Consider the following 7,851-nt stretch of genomic DNA (forward strand, 5'->3'; position numbering starts at 1 on the left):
AATGATTTTTTTTACTATTTTTATAACATTTATGTGTTACAAATCATTATTAGTATATTTCAAAGAGTGAAATTTGAACATTGAAATCAGTATCAATAAATAGAACGTGAGTTCTATGAAGAAATTATATCCCTGTTTTCTGACCACAAATTTATAATATTTCAAATATTATTACATGTTTCTTTCAGGAAATCTTCAACATAATGGGATATTGCACATTGTCTTTTCTTTTTCTCAAATTCTTGTATTTAATTACAAACATAAAGGAGGCTAAAAAGCCATATTTTCACGAAATCGTTCTTACATCACTCGCATTACTCTTCAACGTGTTTTATTCATCTAATCTTACTCTATTAATTATCTAATCTTATTTTTCTCCTTTCCATGAACTAAGTATAAAATTTTATTAAACTTTCCAAATTAATCTCGAGTCAATTTATCCACAACTATGTACTAGTAGTGTAGATACTAGTAATAATTACTACTTTATAATAGTGCATAATATCTTATAAATTGTATTTATCTATTAGGTACTTTCAAATAGATATCTTATATTTGCTGAATGAAAATCATTCCTTTTTAATAGGATTTGATAGAACATGTTCAATCAGCAAAAACAACCCGTTTTGCACAACAGATATATGACAAAATATGTGCATTATATAAAGTATACACACATTCAGTATGCATTTAAAGAGTCTTAATGAACAACAGTTTTTACTGTTTTAAAGATATCACTAATTTAGTGATAATAAAATCAAGAAATCAAGTTATTGATTATGAAAAAAGAAATACATATAATTTGACTACAATATTTATTCTGAGAATTTCTATGGACAATTCATTGTGATGTATTACACACACATGTATTTCTTGCAATCGAAATATCCATCTTCTTTCTCGAGGAAAAGTACGTTCGACTGTACGCGATTGTTTTACAATCGCGAAATAATGTACAATATATACTGACCATTATTAATCAAGAATCTCTTATTGGAGGAGAAACTGCAATCACAAGATAGGCTTACTTACTTGAAACTACTAGTCAATGAATCTACTGGTATGAGGTGAGTAGATTTTGTAAAACTGTTATTATGCGTAATTCTATTTTAATCTTCGGGTGGGACATTCACATGAGAATATGGTAAAGATTATAAAAGATGTGGACTCTTTATACCGAATTTTAATTGATGGTTTTGCGATAGTGTGAATCTTTTATTTATATTTAATACAATATTTTCTTATATTTCTACATTTAACAATGAATACATAAATTGTATTTCAGTCATTATAGGATGTGGCAGAAAGTAATATTTTAATTTGTAATCTTTACCAACGAAATTGAATTTGCCTATAACATAATGTGAGCCTTGAAAAAATATTAGGAAAAAGATCAAGAGTTATATAACCTGAAATGGTCTGTTTTGTTAACTGTGTATTTAATATACCATCGACTACACATCGAACCTGGATATATAATGCTATGTAAATGTGGAAACTTAATCGTTTCGATACAAGATTCCACTAGAACTTAATACTTCTGTACAAATTTACCAGCCTAGATCGTGTTTTTACCTACGACAACCAAAATATATTTGTGTATCAATTTTAGCAAAGGTTGTCTAGGTTCATTATTGAAATCTAGGCTGACGTAATTAATTCCGATTTTAACGACAAAACTTTAAAATATCGTATCGGCTATTTTACTACTTGGTCCCCTCGGGTGGTAAATACATATATGGGTCACCTCTAAACAATACTACATGCGTGACAATTTACTTAAACTGTTACAAAATGTTTAAAAAAAACTTGTACATTTTAATCTTTAACATCTGTAATTTATTAGGCTGGAAGTACCCTATAAGCAATTTTCATGTATTAAAATCATACAATAATTTATGCAATTTTCTAATGTCTTAGATTTGATCTTGATTCATTTGTTTGAAAACGCACATATTTTACACTTTAAAAAGCAGTATGTGCAATGTGTGAATTTTTAGTACCGTTTTCATTACATTTTTTTTCAAGATACCTGACAAATGCAAACTAAATTGTGTAAGGATTTTTTCTTTACATGTGTATACTATGCATTTATTATACATATCTACTATATAGTATAAATGTTTACTCACAGAAATTTTCATTATTAAAAGGACAAAATTTGTTTCCTATGATATTAGTAAAATGGTATTACATTTATCCTTAACAATAAAACATACTTCTGAAGCTTAGGCTTCAAACAATATAAAGAAATGATTGGAAAAAAAATTAATTCTGGCATAATCAGTTGAAGAAATATAGCGAAGTTGTAAATTAAAATATATCGGGTCGCGGTATCGATATAAGGCGAAAACGACATTAAGGTATACTTGTTCATGTAGTTCTGCTCAGTGTTTTCACTTTATCTCTTCCCATGTCTGTTAATTGCTTGTCCAGATACTCGAAACATGTTTATTTTAAAACTTGGCTAATTCTACAACTTCGTTATATTGCTTTTACCAACTATCGTAACGATATTATTGATTTTACTTAGCAGATGATAACTCATTTGTAATTTATATACTAAATGAATTAATTCGACAGTTTTTGTATTAAAGCTTAATCATTAATATATTGTTATTATACAAAATATTTATACTCTTTTTTATGCTTACAGATGCTCATAGTAGCTGCTGGTTGAGGAAGTGAAATGAACAATATTGAGAACCAAAGAGGTAAATTTAAGTAAAAATTATTCCATATTCCTAAAAAGATCAAATTATAAGTGTGTAAAGATATTTAATTTAACTTAAGGGTGTCATTACGTTGATCCTTATTCTGTAGCATTATGATGAACCTTAGTCATCTGACTTCTGTGATAGACAGTAATACGTCCTAACGTGAACTGACCATACAAAATTCCGAAGATAATTACGAGAATGTTATTACCAATTCCTTATGACAAAATTTTTATTCACAGATTTTAAATCGCAGCTGCTTCATCATCCCGTATGTATTTTACATGCAAAAGGAAGAAATTCAAGGAAGGTTATTCAGTGCTTAAAAGAACTTCAACATAATTTAAGGTGTCTTCTTTTTTTTTTTTTTTTTTTTTTTGTTCACAATATTTTTTCGATGACATTTCAACGTGTTCTAAGTTTATTACATCAAAGATCTAAATTTATTAACATTTTTGCATAATGCATTAACAAAATATATTTTGTTCCACAGGAAGAAATCCCATTTGTCTTGTGGAAATTAAGAACTGAAACGGATTGACATACACAGATTATCTGATTTAAAAACCACAAGATCAAAAATACACATCACAAGTACACGAAGCCTTCATTTCGAATTATTCAGGTTTAAGGTAATATGTACACACATATATACGTATATATTCTTATAAGATATTTGAATTATATATATCAAGGACATAAATGATATTAACATAAATTTTTTTTTTCGTATAATTTATTAAATACAAAAGATAAAATAATAACACAATGATGATAGACTTTCGGGACTGAGATTATTGAGGAAAACCAAGATTCTCGACGTGTAACATTTTACTGAGATAAATAGAACTTTATACATGCAAACGTTAATATTACTTTCTGCCAATAATAAGAAAATCTCCGTTTTTTTCAGAATAGGGCGAAACTACTGTGGTGGTTATGTTATGACAGAAGGAAAGAGATAGAGCGGGTAGACGGAAAAGAAAAGGTGAGTTTCGTCTTGGGTCATATATAATAACGTAAATCTTTTTCTTCGTATAATTTATTATATACAAAAGATAAAATAATACAATGATGATAGCCTTTCGGGACTGAGATTATTGAGGAAAACCAAGATTCCCGACGTGTAACATTTTACTGAGATAAATAGAAATTTATACATGCAAACGTTAATATTACTTTCTGCCAATAATAAGAAAATCTCCTTTTTTCGGAATAGGGCGATACTGCTGTGGTGGTTATGTTATGACATAAGGAAAGAGATAGAGAGGATAGACGGAAGAGAAAAGGTGAGTTTCGTCTTGAGTCATATATAATAATGTAAATCTTTTTCTTCGTATAATTTATTATATACAAAAGATAAAATAATAACACAATGATGATAACCTTTCGGGGCTGAGATTATTGAGGAAAACCAAGATTCTCGACGTGTAACATTTTACTGAGATAAATAGAAATTTATACATGCAAACGTTAATATTACTTTCTGCCAATAATAAGAAAATCTCCTTTTTTTTCAGAATAGGACGAAACTACTGTGGTGGTTATGTTATGACAGAAGGAAAGAGAGCAGGTAGACGAAAAAGAAAAGGTGAGTTTCGTCTTGGGTCATATATAATAACGTAAATCTTTTTCTTCGTATAATTTGATTATACACAAAAGATAAAATAATAACACAATGATGATAGACTTTCGGGACTGAGATTATTGAGGAAAACCAAGATTCCCGACGTGTAACATTTTGCTGAGATAAATAGAAATTTATACATGCAAACGTTAATATTACTTTCTGCCAATAATAAGAAAATCTCCTTTTTTTTCAGAATAGGACGAAACTACTGTGGTGGTTATGTTATGACAGAAGGAAAGAGAGCAGGTAGACGAAAAAGAAAAGGTGAGTTTCGTCTTGGGTCATATATAATAACGTAAATCTTTTTCTTCGTATAATTTGATTATACACAAAAGATAAAATAATAACACAATGATGATAGACTTTCGGGACTGAGATTATTGAGGAAAACCAAGATTCTCGACGTGTAACATTTTACTGAGATAAATAGAACTTTATACATGCAAACGTTAATATTACTTTCTGCCAATAATAAGAAAATCTCCTTTTTTTTCAGAATAGGACGAAACTACTGTGGTGGTTATGTTATGACAGAAGGAAAGAGATAGAGCGGGTAGACGGAAAAGAAAAGGTGAGTTTCGTCTTGGGTCATATATAATAACGTAAATCATTTTCTTCGTATAATTTATTATATACAAAAGATAAAATAATAACACAATGATGATAGACTTTCGGGACTGAGATTATTGAGGAAAACCAAGATTCTCGACGTGTAACATTTTACTGAGATAAATAGAAATTTATACATGCAAACGTTAATATTACTTTCTGCCAATAATAAGAAAATCTCCTCGTTTTCAGAGTAGGGCGAAACTGCTGTGGTGGTTATTTTATGACAGAAGGAAAGAGAGCAGGTAGACGAAAAAGAAAAGGTGAGTTTCGTCTTGAGTCATATATAATAACGTAAATCATTTTCTTCGTATAATTTATTATATACAAAAAATAAAATAATACAATGATGATAGACTTTCGGGACTGAGATTATTGAGGAAAACCAAGATTCCCGACGTGTAACATTTTACTGAGATAAATAGAAATTTATACATGCAAACGTTAATATTACTTTCTGCCAATAATAAGAAAATCTCTTTTTCAGAATAGCGCGAAACTGCTGTGGTGGTTATGTTATGGCAGAAGGAAAGAGATAGAGCGAGTAGACGGAAAAAAAAAGGTGAGTTTCGTCTTGGGTCATATATAATAACGTAAATCTTTTTCTTCGTATAATTTATCGTGCAAACGTTAATATTACTTTCTGCCAATAATAAGAAAATGTTTTTTTTTCAGAATAGGACGAAACTACTGTGGTGGTTATGTTATGACAGAAGGAAAGAGAGCAGGTAGACGAAAAAGAAAAGGTGAGTTTCGTCTTGGGTCATATATAATAACGTAAATCATTTTCTTCGTATAATTTATTATATACAAAAGATAAAATAATAACACAATGATGATAACCTTTCGGGGCTGAGATTATTGAGGAAAACCAAGATTCTCGACGTGTAACATTTTACTGAGATAAATAGAAATTTATACATGCAAACGTTAATATTACTTTCTGCCAATAATAAGAAAATCTCCTTTTTTTTCAGAATAGGACGAAACTACTGTGGTGGTTATGTTATGACAGAAGGAAAGAGAGCAGGTAGACGAAAAAGAAAAGGTGAGTTTCGTCTTGGGTCATATATAATAACGTAAATCTTTTTCTTCGTATAATTTGATTATACACAAAAGATAAAATAATAACACAATGATGATAGACTTTCGGGACTGAGATTATTGAGGAAAACCAAGATTCTCGACGTGTAACATTTTACTGAGATAAATAGAAATTTATACATGCAAACGTTAATATTACTTTCTGCCAATAATAAGAAAATCTCCTCTTTTTCAGAGTAGGGCGAAACTGCTGTGGTGGTTATTTTATGACAGAAGGAAAGAGAGCAGGTAGACGAAAAAGAAAAGGTGAGTTTCGTCTTGGGTCATATATAATAACGTAAATCTTTTTCTTCGTATAATTTATTATATACAAAAGATAAAATAATACAATGATGATAGCCTTTCGGGACTGAGATTATTGAGGAAAACCAAGATTCCCGACGTGTAACATTTTACTGAGATAAATAGAAATTTATACATGCAAACGTTAATATTACTTTCTGCCAATAATAAGAAAATCTCTTTTTCAGAATAGGGCGAAACTGCTGTGGTGGTTATGTTATGGCAGAAGGAAAGAGATAGAGCGAGTAGACGGAAAAAAAAGGTGAGTTTCGTCTTGGGTCATATTTAATAACGTAAATCTTTTTCTTCGTATAATTTATTATATACAAAAGATAAAATAATACAATGATGATAGCCTTTCGGGACTGAGATTATTGAGGAAAACCAAGATTCCCGACGTGTAACATTTTACTGAGATCAATAAAAATTTATACATGCAAACGTTAATATTACTTTCTGTCAATAATAAGAAAATCTCCGTTTTTTCAGAATAGGGCGAAACTGCTGTGGTGGTTATGTTATGACAGAAGGAAAGAGATAGAGCGGGTAGACGGAAAAGAAAAGGTGAGTTTCGTCTTGGGTCATATATAATAACGTAAATCTTTTTCTTCGTATAATTTATTATATACAAAAGATAAAATAATAACACAATGATGATAACCTTTCGGGGCTGAGATTATTGAGGAAAACCAAGATTCCCGACGTGTAACATTTTACTGAGATAAATAGAAATTTCTACATGCAAACGTTAATATTATTTTCTGCCAATAATAAGAAAATCTCCTTTTTTCGGAATAGGGCGATACTGCTGTGGTGGTTATGTTATGACATAAGGAAAGAGATAGAGAGGATAGACGGAAGAGAAAAGGTGAGTTTCGTCTTGAGTCATATATAATAATGTAAATCTTTTTCTTCGTATAATTTATTATATACAAAAGATAAAATAATAACACAATGATGATAGCCTTTCGGGACTGAGATTATTGAGGAAAACCAAGATTCCCGACGTGTAACATTTTACTGAGATAAATAGAAATTTATACATGCAAACGTTAATATTACTTTCTGCCAATAATAAGAAAATCTCCTTTTTTCGGAATAGGGCGATACTGCTGTGGTGGTAATGTTATGGCAGAAGGAAAGAGATAGAGCCGGTAGACGGAAAAGAAAGAGGTTGCGGGGGAACTGTTAGACTCATGTCAAGAGTTGTGTTCATACAAACGAGTGTCTTTAGTGAGGATTAGTGATAATTGGTCGTTAATCTATCCCTGGTGGTGGAGGGTAGGAAGTACCGCTGCACTACTATGAGATGGTTGAAAGGTGGTGACAGCTTATTGTGGAAATATTACTATTATTATCAACAATTAAGTAACTGAAGTAATGCAAATATGAAATGTAAATAAATGAATATTTGTATATAAATTTATTGTGATGAATTTTTGGCTAGAGTACTGAATAAAAGATGACGAACTGTTATTTATATATTCTGCTGATATTTACTATATGAAT

The 7,851-nt window shown here is 30.0% G+C and overlaps 1 protein-coding gene across 9 annotated transcripts in view; it reads left to right on the forward strand.

Annotated features, from left to right (window-relative positions):
- LOC108570338 (hrp65 protein-like) overlaps positions 1-7,615 on the forward strand; it is a 17,781-nt gene extending 10,166 nt beyond the window's left edge. Inside the window, exons 9-20 of one of the 9 annotated variants that reach the window (XR_001891353.1) lie at positions 2,657-2,714; positions 2,960-3,065; positions 3,211-3,349; positions 3,631-3,705; positions 3,937-4,006; positions 4,243-4,308; positions 4,541-4,611; positions 4,844-4,918; positions 5,149-5,219; positions 5,632-5,702; positions 5,934-6,004; positions 6,236-6,306. The gene's annotated coding sequence lies outside the window, so the exon portion shown is untranslated. Of the gene's footprint in view, positions 1-2,656; positions 2,715-2,959; positions 3,066-3,210; positions 3,350-3,630; positions 3,706-3,936; positions 4,007-4,237; positions 4,309-4,540; positions 4,612-4,843; positions 4,919-5,148; positions 5,220-5,631; positions 5,703-5,933; positions 6,005-6,235; positions 6,307-7,444 lie in introns of those variants that run through there. The other 8 variants (XR_001891354.1, XR_001891355.1, XR_001891350.1 and 5 more) reach the window with 8 other exon arrangements.
- Positions 7,616-7,851: the final 236 nt, after the last annotated feature.

This window comes from Habropoda laboriosa, unplaced genomic scaffold (assembly GCF_001263275.1).
Source record: "Habropoda laboriosa isolate 0110345459 unplaced genomic scaffold, ASM126327v1 scaffold68, whole genome shotgun sequence".
Classification (NCBI taxonomy): domain Eukaryota; kingdom Metazoa; phylum Arthropoda; class Insecta; order Hymenoptera; family Apidae; genus Habropoda; species Habropoda laboriosa.